The 23,055-nt window shown below is 43.6% G+C and overlaps 1 protein-coding gene across 1 annotated transcript in view; it reads right to left on the bottom strand.

The window, feature by feature from the left end:
• TJP2 (tight junction protein 2) overlaps nucleotides 1–23,055 on the bottom strand; it is a 300,601-nt gene that overhangs the window by 252,170 nt on the left and 25,376 nt on the right. Inside the window, exon 2 of the mRNA XM_075317823.1 lies at nucleotides 1,317–1,437. The gene's annotated coding sequence lies outside the window, so the exon portion shown is untranslated. The remainder of the gene's footprint in view (nucleotides 1–1,316; nucleotides 1,438–23,055) is intronic.

The following is a 23,055-nucleotide window of genomic DNA, read 5'->3' as shown; positions in this document are numbered from 1 at the left end:
TGGTACTTGTCGGCCTGGTAAATGGTGTTCTGGTTTAACAATATCTGGCCTGACCAGGGTGATGGGACACCCAGTGTCTCAAGGTCTCTGGAACGGTATGTCACTGATATTGATAGCCTGGATGTGGTGATGGAGATTGGCTGGTGTCTGAAGGCGTCTGAATACTTTCCATACGCACTGTACGACTTTTCAAAAAGTCGCAAAATTTGTCTCAAATGTACTCCAGTCCATCCCTGGAGTGATATTATGTACACCAGAAAAATGTTGCTCATATTTTTGGTCAGTTTGTAAAATGGGACTTTTGTGTTAAAAAGTCCCAAAGAGCATTTAAGACAAATTTAAAAAGAGCATTTTTTGGTTTTCTCAAAATTCATGAGACACATACACCATTTTGAAGATTTTGTAAAAAAAAAGATAATGAATATCACAAAAAAAAAAAGAAAAATATATCCTGCTGATGCAATGCAGGTCAATTTCTACTTCCACTACTTCTATACTACTGTGTTTTTCTGGATTTTTCTCCTGAAAACCAACAGGACTTCTGGTATGTGTGACTGCATGCTCATGCTTCCTGTCCTATAAAGAATACTTTTAAATACAAGTGTCGTTAAGAGGACACGTGCCCATGGTACGTATTTGGTGAGGTTCTTTTTAACCTCTGTATTTGTGAGCCATAAAAAGGAGTAAAACAATCAGAGGAAAAGTATAATAGAAACATGTAACCACTTCTGTATTTATTACCCACTCCTGGGTTTGGCTTACCAATACTGCGGTAAAAAACTCAGTGTGCACATGGCGTTATACAGATAATACAGCACTAAAGCATTCACAATAGGTGATTGTGACAGCTCACCCCCTCCATCTCTATATTCAATGACCTTTGCCCAGGTCACAGAGCAAGGGATGATAACTTCACTTTCTATTTTTTCCTGGACAGCTTATCAAAAAATTATGTACAGACAATATTTTTTATGAATGTGTACAACTATAATAAATTCTAAGTGATACATGCCTACAGCCCACACTTCTGATATGAAGACATCAGCTGTATTCACTGTAACCTGTATAATGATGATAATTACAGTCAAAATAATATGTATCAGTTTTTTCAGCTTCAAAAAAATCACGGACGCCTCATTTTTTTTATGGACAAGGGCAAAAAAGTGGCCTATTTTTGCGGACTCTCCTGGAATTTCTGGACGGTTGGCCATAGAGGTCAATGAATACAAGTTCCTATGGTCCATGTGGTGGCAGTAAAGAATGTCATTATTACATTACTACACAATTTTCCCCACAATTTCCCATCCATGACATACCTGGTGGAGTGATCTACTGCGTAATATCTTATGCCTTGACCGAGTGACCTTCTTTGGTGGAGGGTTCCAGTGTGGGTTTGAGTACCACTCACAAGCACTAGGTAATACAGTGCTCGTTTGCCTGCAAAGAAACAAATGTGGTCATTTATAAAAACTATTACAAGATGAAGTGGAGTCATTTGTCTTGTAAGATGCCTCATAGCCTCTCTCACGCTAATGAATCTATTGTCACAACAGATTTATTTCTTTGTTTCAAACTGATGCCAAAATTCATATTGCTGGCTGTTGGTTCAATTCCTTGAAGGTCAATTGACAACATATTAGAAACCGCTGCAGTCAGTTAATATATTTCACAGTATTTTAAATAAATGTACTATGTATTTATTTAATTTAGGGCAGGTACAGATGAGTGTATTTTCAGTCCGAGTACAATCCAAGAAGACATCATATCGCACTCTGAACAATGTTAGTGTATGGGGCCTTGCACATGTCCAATTTTTTTTTTCTTTGGACAGAGTTTGTCCAAGGAAACAATCACCGTATGCTCAAGTTTGATCTGGTATTTTGATTGTATTCGGTCATTCATATCAATGAGTCTATGGACACCATTGGACTGCTCTCAGATGACTTCTGAGTGCAATCTGATTTCCATGCACTGACAGAACAGAGAAGATGGAGACTTTTTTTTCCCCATCTTCTCCTCATCTGAAAGAATAGGAGCACCCTATGCTCACACTGATCAAACTCTGATGAGAATCCCATTTGTATAATCAACTTTATTCTTTCGGATGACTGAATCTACAGTCATCTGTATGCTCCCTTATAGGGCACCATTAATTCCACAGTGCTTTATAAACATTATCATCACTGTCCCCATTGGAGCTCACAATCTATATTCCCTATCAGTATGTCTTTGGTGTGTAGGAAGAAACCAGAGAACTTGGAGGCAACCCACACAAACACAGGGAGAGCATACAAACTCCTTGTAGGTGTTGCCCTTGGTTGGATTTGAACCCAGGACCCCAGTGCTGCAAGACTGCAGTGCTAACCACTAAGCTGTAATTATGTAAAAATATAAAAAAGTGTGCCCACTACAAAAAATAAATTTTGTAAGACATATTGAAACAATTTAGTTCTAGCAATTGCAGTGCATGCCCAATATTACAAGCTGTTGTCCAATCAAGATCACTCAGTTTCAATATTTTCTGTTTTCCTACCGTATCCATAAAATGTTTTTGTTTTATCTGTTTTATATAGTAACCTTGTATATGAGGAAACCATAATAGTGCCATTGTTTAAGTAAGTTATTCCCATATCTGCCTTTCATGGCTGAAACTGGAAATGTTTTTGTGTCCCAGCCACAAAAGGCAAGGGTTATGAAAACAGATAAGCAGAACTGTACTATGCTGTTTGCATAACTCTCAAAAGAAATAAATGGGAGTTAAGGCCCCTATACACATTGAACTAACGTCGGCTGAACCTGAAAATATTGATGGGTTCGGCCATCAGTAAAATGTACACTGTGTGCGGAATTATTAGGCAAGTTGTATTTTAGAGGATTTTTTTTTATTATTGATCAACAACTATGTTCTCAATCAACCCAAAAGACTCATAAATATCAAAGCTTAATATTTTTGGAAGTTGTAGTGGGTTTTTTTTAGATTTGGCTATCTTAGGAGGATATCTGTTTGTGTAGGTAACTATTACTGTGCAGAATTATTAGGCAACTTAATAAAAAACAAATATATTCCTATCTCACTTGTTTATTTTCACCAGGTAAACCAATTATAACTGCACAAAATTTATAAATAAACATTTCTGACATGCAAAAACAAAACCCCAAAAAATTAGTGACCAATATAGTCACCTTTCTTTATGATGACACTCAATAGCCTACCATCCATAGATTCTGTCAGTTGCTTGATCTGTTTACGATCAGCATTGCGTGCAGCAGCCACCACAGCCTCCCAGCCACTGTTCCGAGAGGTGTACTGTTTTCCCTCCCTGTAGATCTTACATTTTATGAGGGACCACAGGTTCTCCACCTTGCTGGCGTGGAGCTCTCTGCCCTTTACTGATCCAGCCTCTGGCCCATCCATCAGGCCCATCAAGAGTCACTCTCATCATCAGTCCATAAAACTTTTGAAAAATCAATCTTAAGATATTTCTTGGCCCAGTCTTGACATTTTATCCTGTGTTTCTTGTTCAAAGGTGGTCGTTTTTCAGTCTTGCTTATCTTGGCCATGTCCCTGAGTATGGCACACATTGTGCTTTTTGATACTCCAGTAACGTTGCAGCTCTGAAATATGGCAAAACTTGAGGGAAATGGCATCTTGGCAGCTTCACGCTTGATTTTCCTCAATTCATGGGCAATTATTTTGCGCCTTTTTTGCCCAACACGCCTCTTGCGACCCTGTTGGCTATTTGCCATGAAATGCTTGATTGCTCAGTGACCACGCTTCAAAGGTTTGGCAATTTCAAGACTGCTGCATACCTCTGCAAGACATCTCATAATTTTGGACTTTTCAGAGCCCGTCAAATCTCTCTTCTGACCCATTTTGCCAAAGGAAAGGAAGTTGCCCAATAATTAAGCACACCTTATATAGGGTGTTGTCATTACACCACACCCCTCCTCATTACAGAGATGCACATCACCTGATTTACTTAATTGGTAGTTGGCTCTCAAGCCTATACAGCTTGGAGTAGGACAACATGTATAAAAAGTATCATGTGATCAAAATACTCATTTGCCAATAATTCTACACACAGGGTATATTTGGGCCCCGGGCTCTCCCCCAACAGATGACGATGGTGAACAGAAAATTCCAGCATGTGCAATTTCAGACTGCTGATCCCTTAAGGCTATGTTCACACACTGTATCTTTTGCTGCATTTTTGGTACATTTTTGAGGTGACAAAGATGCACTTAAATGCATGCATTTCCTTCTCCCAGTAAAACCTATGAGATTTATATTTTGCTGTCCATAAAGTGCATCCTTTTTTGGCTGCATCTTGGCTGCATTTTTGAAGATGCAGCATGTCAGTTCTTTTTGCGTTTTTCCAGTGTTTTTGAGTCCTTCCAGTCAATAGATCTTACTTAAAAAAATACATTGGGCAAAATGCAGTAAAAACATGGCAAAAGGTACGTTTTTTTGGAGCCAAAAACGCTGCATCTATGTGGTTAAGAATCGGGCAACGTAGCTGCCAGCCAAGCTACTGGAATCTGTTGAAAGCTATCTAAAGTGTATGCAGGAACCATCACAATTAAGCCAGCTGCGCTGGGAGCATTGTGGAACAGTGTTGACCTGACTCCAATATAATTTCTATGAGAAGTAAAGCGGACCTTTGACCAAATGTTTCATGTTGAACTGGGCACACAGTTTAATTGTGGCAGCATAAATATGTATGCATGTATGTGTATGTGTATGTGTGTGTGATATATATATATATATATATATATATATATATATATATATATATATATATATATATATATATATATATATAAAAATAGAATAAAACAGAATGAAGCAGGGGTTCCCTTGCTGGTTTCCCACGCTGGTGCTAACCTGACTTCAAACCGTACTGGCAGCACCTTTACAATGTGGACAGGTGCGTATCTGGATGGTGTGTACAATAGAAAAATCAGAATGAAACAGGGGTTCCCTTGCTGGTTTGCCATGCTGGTACTGTCCTGACTACAATAGAAAAAACAGAATGAAACAGGCTGCTTCATTAGCCTCCTTTTCACCAGCTGATCTTGTAGGTTTTTAAAACCCAGAAGAAAAGATGCAGTGTAGTGTAGGACCCAGCAAAGGAGGTTGCCGTGAAGGGGCGCTGGGCTGGTATAACAATGGCCATTATAATATTCTAAATATTTTTTTCACAGTGTGCGACTGGTCTTTTTTGTCTCATATATACAGTTAGGTCCAGAAATATTTGGACAGTGACACAATTTTCGCGAGTTGGGCTCTGCATGCCACCACATTGGATTTGAAATGAAATCTCGACAACAGAATTCAAGTGCAGATTGTAACGTTTAATTTGAAGGTTTGAACAAAAATATCTGATAGAAATTGTAGGAATTGTACATATTTCTTTACAAACACTCCACATTTTAGGAGGTCAAAAGTAATTGGACAAATAAACCAAACCCAAACAAAATATTTTTATTTTCAATATTTTGTTGCGAATCCTTTGGAGGCAATCACTGCCTTAAGTCTGGAACCCATGGACATCACCAAACGCTGGGTTTCCTCCTTCTTAATGCTTTGCCAGGCCTTTACAGCCGCAGCCTTCAGGTCTTGCTTGTTTGTGGGTCTTTCCGTCTTAAGTCTGGATTTGAGCAAGTGAAATGCATGCTCAATTGGGTTAAGATCTAGTGATTGACTTGGCCATTGCAGAAGGTTCCACTTTTTTGCACTCATGAACTCCTGGGTAGCTTTGGCTGTATGCTTGGGGTCATTGTCCATCTGTACTATGAAGCGCCGTCCGATCAACTTTGCGGCATTTGGCTGAATCTGGGCTGAAAGTATATCCCGGTACACTTCAGAATTCATTCGGCTACTCTTGTCTGCTGTTCTGTCATCAATAAACACAAGTGACCCAGTGCCATTGAAAGCCATGCATGCCCATGCCATCACGTTGCCTCCACCATGTTTTACAGAGGATGTGGTGTGCCTTGGATCATGTGCCGTTCCCTTTCTTCTCCAAACTTTTTTCTTCCCATCATTCTGGTACAGGTTGATCTGTGTCTCATCTGTCCATAGAATACTTTTCCAGAACTGAGCTGGCTTCATGAGGTGTTTTTCAGCAAATTTAACTCTGGCCTGTCTATTTTTGGAATTGATGAATGGTTTGCATCTAGATGTGAACCCTTTGTATTTACTTTCATGGAGTCTTCTCTTTACAGTTGACTTAGAGACAGATACACCTACTTCACTGAGAGTGTTCTGGACTTCAGTTGATGTTGTGAACGGGTTCTTCTTCACCAAAGAAAGTATGCGGCGATCATCCACCACTGTTGTCATCCGTGGACGCCCAGGCCTTTTTGAGTTCCCAAGCTCACCAGTCAATTCCTTTTTTCTCAGAATGTACCCGACTGTTGATTTTGCTACTCCAAGCATGTCTGCTATCTCTCTGATGGATTTTTTCTTTTTTTTCAGCCTCAGGATGTTCTGCTTCACCTCAATTGAGAGTTCCTTAGACCGCATGTTGTCTGGTCACAGCAACAGCTTCCAAATGCAAAACCACACACCTGTAATCAACCCCAGACCTTTTAACTACTTCATTGATTACAGGTTAACGAGGGAGACGCCTTCAGAGTTAATTGCAGCCCTTAGAGTCCCTTGTCCAATTACTTTTGGTCCCTTGAAAAAGAGGAGGCTATGCATTACAGAGCTATGATTCCTAAACCCTTTCTCCGATTTGGATGTGAAAACTCTCATATTGCAGCTGGGAGTGTGCACTTTCAGCCCATATTATATATATAATTGTATTTCTGAACATGTTTTTGTAAACAGCTAAAATAACAAAACTTGTGTCACTGTCCAAATATTTCTGGACCTGACTTTATAATCAGTGTGTGATAAAAATGCTGTTGTTTTCCACCAGGTGGCGCTATAGGTGGTTTCATTGCGTAGCGCATGGATACTTTACTATACCTAGACACCACTTCTATGCCTATAACTGCCGCCGTTCTCAAGTTAATGGTGGTGGACAGGATATGGGTTGACACACTGTATATATATATACAGTTAGGTCCAGAAATATTTGGACAGTGACACAAGTTTTGTTATTTTAGCTGTTTACAAAAACATGTTCAGAAATACAATTATATATATAATATGGGCTGAAAGTGCACACTCCCAGCTGCAATATGAGAGTTTTCACATCCAAATCGGAGAAAGGGTTTAGGAATCATAGCTCTGTAATGCATAGCCTCCTCTTTTTCAAGGGACCAAAAGTAATTGGACAAGGGACTCTAAGGGCTGCAATTAACTCTGAAGGCGTCTCCCTCGTTAACCTGTAATCAATGAAGTAGTTAAAAGGTCTGGGGTTGATTACAGGTGTGTGGTTTTGCATTTGGAAGCTGTTCCTGTGACCAGACAACATGCGGTCTAAGGAACTCTCAATTGAGGTGAAGCAGAACATCCTGAGGCTGAAAAAAAAGAAAAAATCCATCAGAGAGATAGCAGACATGCTTGGAGTAGCAAAATCAACAGTCGGGTACATTCTGAGAAAAAAGGAATTGACTGGTGAGCTTGGGAACTCAAAAAGGCCTGGGCGTCCACGGATGACAACAGTGGTGGATGATCGCCACTTACTTTCTTTGGTGAAGAAGAACCCGTTCACAACATCAACTGAAGTCCAGAACACTCTCAGTGAAGTAGGTGTATCTGTCTCTCAGTCAACAGTAAAGAGAAGACTCCATGAAAGTAAATACAAAGGGTTCACATCTAGATGCAAACCATTCATCAATTCCAAAAATAGACAGGCCAGAGTTAAATTTGCTGAAAAACACCTCATGAAGCCAGCTCAGTTCTGGAAAAGTATTCTATGGACAGATGAGACAAAGATCAACCTGTACCAGAATGATGGGAAGAAAAAAGTTTGGAGAAGAAAGGGAACGGAACATAATCCAAGGCACACCACATCCTCTGTAAAACATGATGGAGGCAACGTGATGGCATGGGCATGCATGGCTTTCAATGGCACTGGGTCACTTGTGTTTACTGATGACATAACAGCAGACAAGAGTAGCCGGATGAATTCTGAAGTGTACCGGGATATACTTTCAGCCCAGATTCAGCCAAATGCCGCAAAGTTGATCGGACGGCGCTTCATAGTACAGATGGACAATGACCCCAAGCATACAGCCAAAGCTACCCAGGAGTTCATGAGTGCAAAAAAGTGGAACATTCTGCAATGGCCAAGTCAATCACCAGATCTTAACCCAATTGAGCATGCATTTCACTTGCTCAAATCCAGACTTCAGATGGAAAGACCCACAAACAAGCAAGACCTGAAGGCTGCGGCTGTAAAGGCCTGGCAAAGCATTAAGAAGGAGGAAACCCAGCGTTTGGTGATGTCCATGGGTTCCAGACTTAAGGCAGTGATTGCCTCCAAAGGATTCGCAACAAAATATTGAAAATAAAAATATTTTGTTTGGGTTTGGTTTATTTGTCCAATTACTTTTGACCTCCTAAAATGTGGAGTGTTTGTAAAGAAATGTGTAAAATTCCTACAATTTCTATCAGATATTTTTGTTCAAACCTTCAAATTAAACGTTACAATCTGCACTTGAATTCTGTTGTAGAGATTTCATTTCAAATCCAATGTGGTGGCATGCAGAGCCCAACTCGCGAAAATTGTGTCACTGTCCAAATATTTCTGGACCTAACTGTATATATAATATATATATATATATATATATATATATATATATATATATATATATATATATATATATATATATATATATATATATATATATATATATATATATAAATTATTTCTGTCTTTCAGTTGCAGAGATACTAGCAGTCAAAGTTTTGGCGCCTCATGAGTTAATTTTTGTCGTGTCCAAGAGACGTTTCACTGGGGGCTTGTACTTCTTCCCACTGTATAATGTTGCCCAGACATAAGCAGGTCACAACACGGCACGATAAAAAAAAACAAACACATCTCACAATAGCCTAGAGCAGATTTCTAAGTGTGTGAGATTTAGTGGTACAGCCCTGATCTCCTGGTGTAACCTAGAGCATGAATAAAAATTGCTGGGAGTTGAGCACAAATGACCAACACCTTTCAGATAAGGTTAAGGCAGTGAGTGGGGGGAATGCAAGACAGCACAGCTGAGTTTAGCTATGTCATATTACAAACCCTTCAATCACCTCTCAGAGCACTATCATCTTTACTGTGCTGCAACTCCTTCCACACTGCATGTCCTGAGATGAGAGCTCAAAGGTGTCAGTAATCACACATATGTCTGTTGTGCTCTGAAGTGAGAGCAGAGCAGACTGTCATTACATATCACACAGGAATAGTCCGTTCTGAACTATTCTGGGGTGTGTTCTTGTTTTTTCGCTGTATGCTGCTGTCTGCTTATGATTGGACAATATTATACATGGGGAAGAAGTACACACCATCAGTGAAAACTCTTTGATAATGTCCACGTGGACTTATTGAAAATGAACTCATTAGGTGCTAAATACTTTGATTGAGAATAATAATAATAATCTACAAGAGGCAAAATAAATTAAAGTTTTAAAAATAAAAAACCTAAAAGTTCGAATCACCTCCATTTGCCTCATTGAAAATTAGACAGACAGCAACAAAGTTCTTACCATGACTTTCATAGACTCAGAGCCTTTTTGTTTATTATTTTGATCCATGGTTTGTCGTATATGTCCTGGATGTTTTTTTGCAGACAATCTGAACAGTCATGTGAACAGCCCTACATTCCATAATGGGGTATGTGTTTTATCCATGAAATCCACAAATAGAACACGTATGTAAAAAATGGTTTTCTAAATGAGGACATAGGGTCTGTGCACAGGTTGCATGTTTGTTGTGTTTTTTGGCGCAGTTTTGTCACAAAACCTGAAGGATTTCTTAGTCCCAGCAAAGTGAATGAGATTCCTGAAGTCTAATACACACATTGCTTATTTTTTTTACCTGCAGATTGGCTGAGTTCATATGACCTGTAATCATGCATTAGAACAGATTCTGCTGAGATTCGTTATTATTTCTGTTGGACCTGGGTTTTTTTAACATGTGAGTCTTTGGAGAACAGATCCGTTAACGGATTGCTATTTATCTTTCATTTAAAACGGATCCTGTAAGAAAAAAATGGAACCTTTACAAATGCAAGAATAACACATGACTAAATAGCCATCCATTAACGGATCCATTCTCCACAGGCTCCAATGTTAAACAAAAAAAAAAAAAAAAAGAACCGGCAGACATCAATTATTTAACAACGGATAAAAAATTTGTCCTTGCAAAACGTTTTTCCCAACTGATTTTTGGAGGATCCATTTTAAAGGATAATTACTGGACATGTAAACTTAGCCTTATATTGTGGCATGTCAATACCTTCAGCAATTTGCAGCACATTTCACGGATTTTAATACGCTGGAGGAAAATCTGCAATTAAAAAGTAGCAAAAATATACCGTACATATTTTTACATGTCGTTTCACTTGCCAAGAGATGCAGAAATGTATGCAGCAAATAATTTTTGTGTGCACATACACTTAGGGCTCATTCAAATGTCAGTTTATCAAGTAGTTTTTCAATTTATCTTTTCAGACGTGAAAATCACTGATAGTAAAAACTAACACCCTGACCATACATGGATGATACTCTTACTGAAAACACTGATGAACAGCACACTTATCGCACTCATGTGCTGTCCTTAATTTTAACTGACCCCTTGACTTATATGGGTGATATTCATCCACGAGTCATCAATGTCACACAGTTTCAAAAAAATAAAAGAACAGACCCATAGATTATAATAGGTACATGTTCTATAATAAAAACGGACTTCTGAATCATTTTTATTGCTATTAATCGTTAAGATTAAACTGGAAAACCTTTTAATTTTGCACAGGTGTGACTTATTTAGCATCTATATGGAATATGTATTAAAACTATCCATGTATAATTAATTATACAATGACGCCAAAATAAACCTTTTTTTTAAAACATATCTTTCTCTATAAAAGGTGATTACAATTATATTATACTATGTCTAGTCATTGATTAAATGTGGTATGGTGTGAAATATTTGTGTAAAGGATTTCAAATTAACAGAAAACTCAAGTTCTACAATTTGCTTTTGTCTAAAGCATATAATGTTCGGAATTCAGCATACATTGCCTGTAAATATTGTCGGAGCTTGATGGCAAACAGAAATGAAGAGTTAAATTTACAAAGCGCATACACAAGGGAGAGGTTCGGCCACAATCACCTTACCCTGAAAACTGCCACAAGTTTGCATGTCTTTTCTCCGGCAGAAGTTCTCTTTTGTTCAGTGGGGTGATGCCAATTGCAGCCTCGAGGATAGTGAAATATTTTTTGTACCTCATGCTGCCTGTGTTATCACTACACGGTGTCAAGTGGTGGTGTAAACTTTCCTCTTCCAGCTGTTATGTGATTTTTTTCATTTCATAGTCGTACCATAGATGATGGTAATATCTGGTCGTAATGCTACCACTCCATACACATAACAGAAATCAAAGCATTGAGTATGCTGTCTGTAACGTCGCTCTTATATAAATCCAGTGATCTTGTAATAAAGCCGTAATGAAAATTCTCTGCAGTTACAATTATGTTGTAAGCCTTTACGGGCAGAATCGAACTCCAGTTCGCTAATCCCTTGATAAATCTTTTAGGTCAGCAATCAACCAAGTGCAACGTGTCTCTGGCAAAAGAGCACTTTATTATTTACTTATTATGCATTATTCTAACAAAGAGTGATTACGTCTCTAAAACAAATCTTTTAAATCCCCAAAAATAATAATAATAATAATAAAAAAAAAGTAGATATTGTCTTAATACTGACTCATTATTAGTCATGTTCCATAGTAGATGACCCTAAACCATGGTCTCAATGACCTCACTTGAGGCTCCCAGGTCCCTATGCAAAATGTATAATAGATTCTCCTTATGCCCATATTATCATTAATATTATGGGTGTCCTGCTATTAAAAAAAAGAGGCTTTGACCCCACCTAAAAGGGGCTTGAAAGAGACTGCGACTTCTGCAGGCCAGCTAGCCTGACTGATTGCAGCCAGGTATGCTTCTAAACAAAATTTGAAGAGTCGACCAAGAACTATAGAGAAAGTCAAGACTAGTCCAGTGCCTCCCCCAGCCAGCTTCTCCCTGCATCACTCCAGGTGACTCACAGATATTTTTCTTGTATGTATTAAAAGTGCCGGTTTATACGGTTCACTAAGGTAAATTTAGTTTTCATTTAGTCTCCCAATAAATGTGAGAATATCTTTGTTTTCTTTGAACATGCATAATTCCCATTTGTTATGATAAGAAAGTAAACAGTTTTTAATGTACACAACAGTCGTGTGCAGGTACTGTTTTATTTATTGAAATTTTCAATGAATTTTGATATTTATTGTTTTTATCCTGCTGTTTTTCTGTTTTTTGTTTGTGAATCAATACCTAAAGTGTGTGTGTGTGTGAGGGGGGGGGGGACAGAAATTAAATGAACAACTCTGGTAGCTAACAACTTTTATCTTGTATTTCTTTGCAGGATGTTTTGCTGATCTAACATCTACATCTTGCAGAAGACCGTGTTCAAATGATCCAAATATTTTTTGTTACATCTGTGGAAACTTTACTGTGAAAACTCAGAGGCGCAACATTACTGACTTTGTTAAGAGGGTGTATTTTGCGCACTTCAAAGTAAAACTTGGAAACCAAGACAAGCATTGGGCTCCTCACAAAGTGTAAAAAAAAAAAAAGAAAAGCAGACCTGCCAACTAGCAGGAAGATGCAGCCAAAATCCTGAACGTGATATGTTATATAGCAAGGATTTAAAATATAACTTTTAATAAATATAGTGATAAAATAGATTAGCTCAAAGTGCAAAGTTAAATATAATTAAAGGAAGGATCTCACCCAGTTCTTCTCTTGTGGGATCCACACCACTGTAAAAGCCAAGGCGGACGGGCATCAGGACAAAAACGTAAAGTCGGGGAGGATTTAGTATAATTACATTACCCCTGTCGTGCCCCTGCAATAGCTTCCGCCCTTACAAGGGCAGCACCCAAGTCTGGATAACTACCCCAGTAACCAAACAATGCCCCTCCCAACGCGTTTCCCTCTCCGTGTAACCGGAGAGTGCTTCAGGGGAGAAAAGAAAAGTAGAGCCTGCAGTGGCAGGTCAATACATTACACTGCTTCCTTTCAGTCAGTGTGTACACACACCGCTTTCAGTGTATGTGCTAATGGCCAGTGGGACGCTGTATACTGCCAGAGCCCGACCCTATATACCTCTCAGTACTCCTGTATCACCAGCAATCAGTGGGAGCACATCCTTCAGCAGCCTTACTAATCGATCACCGTATATTGACATAGAGAAATCTGCCCAGATTCCCATCAGGCTGAGCAGGTGCACAAATCCTCATATTCAAACAGGGCAGATCGGAATAGTTTTTCACCCATCCTGCCCATTAGACTTACAGTTCGGGTGAGCTCAGAAAACTGTGCCCGTGCGATCCGCATTCAATCTATCAGGTCTAGATATATATCGATCCCGTATTTCTTTATTAATGTGTACATTGATGTGTGTGTTCTGCTCTATAGGTGCCCTTAATCGTGTACCTACATATTAGTAGCCATTTTCATACTTTTTGAGTTGTAAGAATCTTTCCTGGTCGTTTATTTTGATCTGCACTGGTGTGGCTGGTGCGTTCCAGGGTGATACGCGGAAGTATCGCCTTTGTATTAAGAATGTTATGATGTGACCCACGCATGCGCTGTTGGTGCGTTCCACTGTGGAACGCGGACGAACTTTGAACTGGCCGGGCGTGCGCACTAATGGCAGCCCGGGCAGCGTTCTCGTGAGGGTACGTGATCCCGCGCATGCGCGGTGTGTGCGTTCCACTCTGGAACGCGGAAGAACCATCTTTCAGCCGCACGTGCGCTCTAGTGGCCGCCGAAAAATCTAGACCTGATAGATTGAATGCGGATCGCACGGGCACAGTTTTCTGAGCTCACCCGAACTGTAAGTCTAATGGGCAGGATGGGTGAAAAACTATTCCGATCTGCCCTGTTTGAATATGAGGATTTGTGCACCTGCTCAGCCTGATGGGAATCTGGGCAGATTTCTCTATGTCAATATACGGTGATCGATTAGTAAGGCTGCTGAAGGATGTGCTCCCACTGATTGCTGGTGATACAGGAGTACTGAGAGGTATATAGGGTCGGGCTCTGGCAGTATACAGCGTCCCACTGGCCATTAGCACATACACTGAAAGCGGTGTGTGTACACACTGACTGAAAGGAAGCAGTGTAATGTATTGACCTGCCACTGCAGGCTCTACTTTTCTTTTCTCCCCTGAAGAACTCTCCGGTTACACGGAGAGGGAAACGCGTTGGGAGGGGCATTGTTTGGTTACTGGGGTAGTTATCCAGACTTGGGTGCTGCCCTTGTAAGGGCGGAAGCTATTGCAGGGGCACGACAGGGGTAATGTAATTATACTAAATCCTCCCCGACTTTACGTTTTTGTCCTGATGCCCGTCCGCCTTGGCTTTTACAGTGGTGTGGATCCCACACTCCTCACAAAGTGTGCAAAACCTGTATTGAGAGCTTGAGATCATGGTCTCAAGGAAAGAATGCTAAACTTCAGTTTGGAGTTCCTATGGTTTGGAGAGAACCAAACAATCATGTAGAAGACTGCTATTTCTGCCTTGTCGATGTAAAAGGTTTCAATAAGAAAAACAAGCAATATTTGCAATACCCGAGTATCCCTTCAGCTATTCGACCAGTTGCCCATAGTGAAGGCATACCTGTTTCAAAATTTACTGCGCTTCCAGAAAACGTTGACACAGTTCTCTCCTCACATTGTTATACTGATGAAGAAGACAGTCCAGATATTTTTCAGCCATGTGATGAAGATTGTGACAAATCAATTCTGTTTACTCAGTCTGCTTTGAATGATCTGGTTAGAGTTCTTTATCTACCAATAGAGTCTGCTGAACTATTGGCTTCAAGACTACAAGAGAATCGAATGTTGAAACCCGGTACAAGTGTCTCATTTTATCATAAGGCTGGAAACACATTTATGCGTGTAAAATCGGTCCGACTTGCCTGAAAAAGAACTCGGACGATTTTAGTTCACGTTAGGTCAGTGTGCAATGCAAGTGCGATGCTTATTTTAATTATTTAATGACTAGCAGAGCGTGTGCAATTCGTGTTTGATGTGTATGGGATTCCTTTTTACTATGTCATCTGCCATTTAGCAGAGCTGAATAGTCGCTGACAGCAGACACAGAGCCGCACGATCAGATTGAAGTCGGATGAACTTCACCCGACTTCATTGTCATCCTGCGGCTCTGTCTGTGTTGCGTCCTGATTAGCGGTCACCCGTGAAGGACTCATCGGTGACCGCTAATTCCCTGAGTGACTGAAGTGAGCAGCGCGATTAGCACTGACGTCACTCAGGCTACCCGCTGCTAGCTGGATCCTCCACCCGAGACAGCAACTCACCAGTGACTTCATCGCTGTCACTCGGGCGACTTGCTGTCACAGTTGGAGGATCCAGTGGTGGCCGCGAGTTACCTGAGTGACATGATCGCTCTACTCACCTCAGTTGCTGCGTGGAGCTGACAGGAGCGGCGGTGTTTTTCTGCAGCTCCTGTCACCTTCATGTAGCAGAGCTGGAAGCGACGCGGGGCCTCCGATGATTACGCCGGACATGGATGGGTTTTTGGGGCTTAATAAAGTGGTGAACGAGGGTATTTGTTACTGTTTATTATTGCAAATAAAGGATTTTTTTTCACTGTGTGTGTTTATTAACTTTAAATTACAGGTTAAACATTGGGGGTGTCTCATAGACGCCTGCAATGATTAATCTAGGACTTAGTGGCAGCTATGGGCTGCTGCCATTAACTCCTTATTACTCTGATTGCCAACGCACCAGGGCAAATCGTGAAGAGCCGGGTAGAGTCCCAGAACTGTCGCATCTAATGGATGCGGCAATTCTGGACGGCTGCTGGCTGATATTGTTAGGCTGGGGGGCTCCCCATAACGTGGGGCTCCCCATCCTGAGAATACCAGCCTTCAGCCGTGTGGCTTTAACCTGGCTGGTATTAAAATTAGGGGGAACCGCACGCTGTTTTTTTTAAATTATTTATTTTTTTACTGCATGATATAGACCCGCCCACCGGCAGCTGTGATTGGTTGCAGTGAGACAGCTGTCACTCATTGTGGGGGCGTGTCTGACTGCAACCAATCATAGGCGCCGGTGGGTGGGTAAAGCAGGGAATATGAGATTGAATAATGAGCGGCTAGCATTTTCAAAGGAGGAGAAGCCGCCGGAGCAGTGTGAACGCCGTGCAGCACCGCGCTGGTGATCGGGGATCGGTGAGTATGAGAAAGTGGGGGAAAGGAATGGACTGATATGGACAGAGAGAGAGAGAGACCGACAGAGAGGAAGAATAGATACTGAGAGGGAGAGACCGACTGACAGAGGTAGGGATTGACCGACATTGTGAGACCTCACTCATTTCCAGTGTTTTGTGAAACATGGGATAAATGTATTTAGAAAATCGAATGTCACTAGGATGGTGTGAGTGCCGTCTGTGTGACATCCGATTATTTACCCGCTCCCATAGAGAATCATTGAAGAGACTCGCGCGAGAAGCTCTCCAAATCGCAGCATGCTGCGATTTTTTTTCTCATTACGATTTGGAGTGAGAAAAAAATTGCAGATGAGAGCTGAATCATTGAATAACATGTGTCCGAGTGCAATGCGAGAATTTCTCGCATTGCACTACTGCGAGAAAATCGCAAGTGAGAAGCCGGCCTAACAGGGAAGCAGAACTGCGTAAGTACTTCCATTCAGATGGCCATCTTGTCTATTGTACTGATGTTGAAGTGCTACTTCTCTTTATGGGACTTCCAGCATATGATTCAAGGGATTGGAGGCTTTTTATTGATCATTCCAAAAGAAGTTTAAAATGTGTTCTGTTACACAATGGAAATAAGTATGGCTCTGTACCAATAGGTCATTCTGTAAAACGTAAAGAGGAATATAAAAACCTCAAGATTGTTCTGGAGAGGTTACAATATAATATGCATGGGTGGTTAATTTGTGTTGATTTGATAATGGTTAACTTTCTTTTGGGTCTGCAAGGAGGGTACACAAAACACCCTTGTTTTCTGTGCTACTGGGACAGTAGAGCTACAGCAGAGCATTGGGTGAAAACTGAATGGCCTCAGTGGCAGAGTTTGGCATCTGGCGATAAGAATGTCTTCCATGATCCTCTAGTGGATAGGAAGAACATTGTCTTTCCTCCCTTGCACATAAAACGTGGATTGATGAAGCAGTTCGTCAAAGCTCTCAATCACAGTGGAGAATGCTTTAACTATATATGTTCAACTTTTCCTGGTCTTAGTGAAGAGAAGAAAAAGGCTGGAATATTTGATGGACCTCAAATAAGAACACTTATGAGAGACCAAAATTTTATCACATCAATGACTGAGACAGAAGAAAGAGCTTGGAATGCATTTTGTAATGTGGTGCAGAATTTTCTAGGGAATAAGAAAGCAGACAACTATGAAGAGATTGTGGAAGAGCTACTATGAGTCTGCGAAATATTGGATGTAGAATGAGTATCAAGATTCACTATTTACACAGCCATTTGGATTTTTTTTCCAGAGAACCTTGGGGATGTGAGCGAGGAACCAGGGGAGCGTTTTCTCAGGAAATTAAAACAATGGAAGAACGGTATCAAGGCCGGTGGGACTCACACATGATGGCTGACTATTGCTGGAGCTGGATGAGAGAGAACCCAGAAGCTGTACATCACAGATCAGCCAAAAAAAGAAAGTTCAAATAACTGCCATTTGCCATTTATCTGTGTGCCATATATATGTGTTTTTATATTTTGTAGTTTAATTCTGTAAGTATATTTGATGTGCTGTACATAGACTTTGTAATCTTTGTTATTCCTTGATTAAAAATATACAAAATGTAGTACCTAAAATCGTGTTTTATCATAAAACATTCGATATGAGTAATTGTCATCAAAAATTGAAAATCTCGAAATCCTGATATGATAGCCAAAAACGGATTTCATATTCGTAATCAGAAGGCAAAATTTACTTAAAATGTTTTAAAACCTTTTGCCAGAAAAATTGCGTTGACCAGTGTTATTTATATTTGCCAAATGCCAGAATGATGAGAGAGAGAGAATGTTTTAAGGCATTTTTATTACTTTCTGCAAAGTCAAAAGTTTACATACACTAAAGGGCACGTTACACGCTGCGATATTGATATCACTAGCGAGCGTACCCGCCCCCGTTGGTTGTGCGACACGGGCAAATCGCTGCCCATGGCGCACAACATCGCTTACACCCGTCACACGGACTTACCTTCCCTGCAACGTAGCTCTGGCCGGCAATTTGCCTCCTTTTCTAAGGGGGCGGTTCCTGCGGCGTCACAGCGATGTCACACTGCAGCCGTCCAATAGAAGCAGAGGGGCGGAGATGAGCAGGTAGAAGATCCCACCCACCTACTTCCTTCCTCATTGCTGGTGGACACAGGTAAGGAGATGTTCGTCGTTCCTGCGGTGTCACACATAGCGATGTGTGATGCCACAGGAACGATGAACAACATCGTACCTGCAGCAGCAACGATATTATGAAAAGGAGCGACGTGCCAACAATCAACGATTTTTGACGTTTTTGCGATCGTTGATAGTCGCTCCTAGGTGTCACACTCTGCGATGGTGCTAACGACGCCGGATGTGCATCACTAACGGCGTGACCCCGACGATATATCGTTAGCGATGTCGCAGTGTGTAAAGCACCCTTAAGAGTACTATGCCTTCAAACAATATGGGACTGCCCATATGATGATGTCATGTCTTTGCAAGCTTCTGATAGGTTTATTGGCAACATCTGAGTTAGAGACACAGACACTTAGAAAACACTTCCGGATCTCATCTCATAGCAGTTATAGTAATAGCACTGTAGGAATTGACAGCACAATTAGATGAGATCTGGAATTGTTTGTAATGATCATGTAACAAATTAACACATGTATTTTTTTTAATCACTGCCAAAAAAGACGTATTGGAAGTGCAAAGAGGTCTTGAGCTTTTTTAAATGAAACTGAAGCCAGTGAACAAATGTGACAGAGGAAAAAATTGCACTGTTTGTAGTCAGTTTCCAATTATTTTGCAACAAAAAAAAATATGCCAGCAAAAATACAGCAAAAAGCATTGGGTGTAGCTAATAGATATCCAGACTGGCAACAGTTCAAGCGATGAATTTACAATGGTTAGCTTTGTATTCCTACTGCAGATCCCTACTGCAGATACAAATATACATCATGACAGACTAAAACTATTGGATAAATTACTTACTATTGGATCTAAAATTAGTTAATCTCGTCACGGTTGGATGGATTTAAGTATTTTGATAAAAAAAGGTAACTATGTACTTTGTGTTTATAGCAATAGCGGAGTTCAGCACCCGTCGATCTTCCATTTTTCGTTTTTCCCTCCCCTTCTTGCAAGATCCGTAACTTTTTGATTTTTCCATCAAGATAGCAATATAAAGGCTTGTTTATTTTGTGGGTCGAGTTGTACTTTTGAATAACACCATTCATTCTGCCCCATATTATACTGGAAAACGGAAAAAAATTTTAAGTGAAATTGCAAAAAAAAAGTGAAATTGCACAATTGTTTTTTTCTTTTTATTTAACCCCTTAACGACCTTGGACGTACTGAGTACGTCATGGTGACATGGTGCTAAACGACCCATGACGTACTCAGTACGTCATGGCGAAATCGCGGTCCCGGAGCCCCGGGGAGTGAAATTTGTTTACTTAAACGGTAGATTCGGGAAGGAGGGGACCTCTGCCTGACCTCAGGAGGGGTGGTGCCTCCTCCCCGAACCTACAGAGGCTGTGATTGGCTGACGAACGCCGCTCAGCCAATTACAGCCACTGTAATGTTCCAGCCATTGAAAATGGCTGGAACATTGAAATCCAGCCCTGATCAGTGCTGCTGTAGCACTGGCCATTGGCTGGAGCTGGGTGATCGATGCTTCACCCGCCCCCAGCTCTGATTGGAGAGACCGGTCTTGTGACCGCTCTCTCCAATCAATGTGGATCTGCGGCCTGTGACCGTCCCTGGAAGCCGAGGAGAGCGGTAAGTTGCTGTCCCCGCCGCCCGATCGCCCCGCCGCTGCTCCCGATCCACCGCTGTCCCCGCCGCTGTCTCCGATCGCCCCGCCATGCTCCCGCTCCACCGCTGTCCCCGCCGCTGTCTCCGATCGCCCCGGCGCCATGCTCCCGCTCCACCGCTGTCCCCGCCGCTGTCTCCGATTGCCCCGGCGCCATGCTCCCGCTCCACCGCTGTCCCCGCCGCTGTCTCCGATCGCCCCGCCATGCTCCCGCTCCACCGCTGTCCCCGCCGCTGTCTCCGATCGCCCCGGCGCCATGCTCCCGCTCCACCGCTGTCCCCGCCGCTGTCTCCGATCGCCCCGCCATGCTTCCGCTCCACCGCTGTCCCCGCCGCTGTCTCCGATCGCCCCGGCGCCATGCTCCCGCTCCACCGCTGTCCCCGCCGCTGTCTCCGATCGCCCCGCCATGCTCCCGCTCCACCGCTGTCCCCGCCGCTGTCTCCGATCGCCCCGGCGCCATGCTCCCACTCTACCGCTGTCCCCGCCGCTGTCTACTATCGCCCCGCCATGCTCCCGCTCCACCGCTGTCCCCGCCGCTGTCTCCGATCGCCCCGGCGCCATGCTCCCGCTCCACCGCTGTCCCCGCCGCTGTCCCCGCCGCTGTCTCCGATCGCCCCGGCGCCATGCTCCCGCTCCACCGCTGTCCCCGCCGCTGTCTCCGATCGCCCCGCCATGCTCCGGCTCCACCGCTGTCCCCGCCGCTGTCTCCGATCGCCCCGGCGCCATGCTCCCGCTCCACCGCTGTCCCCGCCGCTGTCTCCGATCGCCCCGGCGCCATGCTCCCGCTCCACCGCTGTCCCCGCCGCTGTCTCCGATCGCCCCGCCATGCTCCCGCTCCACCGCTGTCTCCGATAGCCCCGCCGCTGTCTCCGATCGCCCCGCCGCTGTCCCCGCCGCCGCTCCCGATCCACTGCTGTCCCCGCCGCCATGCTCGCCACTGTCCCCGCCGCCGTCGCACCCACCTTTTTCAGCCGCTGCTGCCCCCGAATCGGCCCCCACTGTTCCCGATCGGCGGCCGCCGCCGCCTCCTTCATCGGCTGCCCCTTCTCCATCGCCACACCTCCTATCCCTCCATGTGCTGCAGAAAGGAGGAGATGGAGATGGAGGAGGGGGGGCCCCCGGGGGGAGGGTGGCTTGCAGCACATGTAGGGGGAGGGTGGCTTGCAGCACATGTAGGGGGAGGGTGGCTGGCTTGCAGCACATGTGGGGGGAGGGTGGCTTGCAGCACATGTGCTGCAAGCCAGCCACCCTCCCCCCACATGTGCTGCAAGCCAGCCACCCTCCCCCCACATGTGCTGCAAGCCAGCCACCCTCCCCCCACATGTGCTGCAAGCCACCCTCCCCCCACATGTGCTGCAAGCCACCCTCCCCCCACGTGGGGAGAGGGTGGCTTGCAGCACATGTGGGGGGAGGGTGGCTTGCAGCACATGTGCTGCAAGCCAGCCACCCTCCCCCCACATGTGCTGCAAGCCAGCCACCCTCCCCCCACATGTGCTGCAAGCCAGCCACCCTCCCCCCACATGTGCTGCAAGCCACCCTCCCCCCACATGTGCTGCAAGCCACCCTCCCCCCACATGTGCTGCAAGCCACCCTCCCCCTCCATATGCTGCAAGCCACCCTCCCCCCACGTGAGGGGAGGGTGGCTTGCAGCACATGTGGGGGGAGGGTGGCTGGCTTGCAGCACATGTGGGGGGAGGGTGGCTGGCTTGCAGCACATGTGGGGGGAGGGTGGCTGGCTTGCAGCACATGTGCTGCAAGCCACCCTCCCCCCACATGTGCTGCAAGCCAGCCACCCTCCCCCTACATGTGCTGCAAGCCACCCTCCCCCTACATGTGCTGCAAGCCACCCTCCCCCCGGGGCCCCCCCTCCTCCATGTGCCATCTCTCTCTCCCATCAGACTCTGCCCCCCTCCCCGATCTGCTGCCTGCTCTCTCCCATTTTCCATCTACTGCCCCCTCTCACCCTCCTCGATCTGTTGCCTCCTTCATCTGCTGCCTCTTCTGTCTGCTGTGATCCTGCTGCCTAGATCCATCCTGTAAGGTAGGTATCCCCATCTCACCTCCCCCCCCATCCTCTGCCGCTCCTTCATCCGCTGCGCCATTTCCCATCCATCCGCTGCGCCATTTCCCATCATCCATCCGCTGCACCCTTTCCCATCCTCTGCCGCTCCTCCACCCGCTGCGCCCTTTCCCATCTTCCATCCGCTGCGCCCTTTCTCATCTGCCGCCCCGCCCTCTCGCATCGCATTATCCAGCGCAGTTGCTCGCTTCCATACTGCAGTGGATGATGCGATGCGAGACTCGTGCATTGCTCTCACGTTTGGCACTGGTCTTGGCAGGCGCTCATTTTTTTTTTTTTTCTACTGATGGCTGTATTTTTTATTTCGCCAAACTAATTTTTTTTGTATGGGGGGGGGGGGATCTAGTTTCCAAAATGGGATCACATGTGGGGGAGCTCCATTGTTTAGGCACCTCAGGGGGTCTCCAAATGAAACATGGCGTCTGCTAATAATTCCAATCAATTTTACTGTGAAATGGCGCTCCTTCTCTTCTGAGCCCCGCCGTACGCCCAAACAATTGATTTCCACCACATATGAGGTATCGTCGTACTCAGGAGAAATTGCACAATACATTTTATGGTGCATTTTTTCCTGATACCCTTGTGGAAAAAAAAGCTACCTGTTTGAAAAAACAATTTTGTGGTAAAAAAAATAAAATATTTTCACGGCTGAACATTACAAACGTTTGTGAAGCCTCCAGGGGTTCAAAGTGCTCCCTAAACAGCTAGATAAAT

This window comes from Anomaloglossus baeobatrachus, chromosome 1 (genome assembly GCF_048569485.1).
Source record: "Anomaloglossus baeobatrachus isolate aAnoBae1 chromosome 1, aAnoBae1.hap1, whole genome shotgun sequence".
NCBI classification, from domain to species: Eukaryota; Metazoa; Chordata; class Amphibia; order Anura; family Aromobatidae; genus Anomaloglossus; species Anomaloglossus baeobatrachus.
This window is presented reverse-complemented; position numbering and strand designations above follow the sequence as displayed.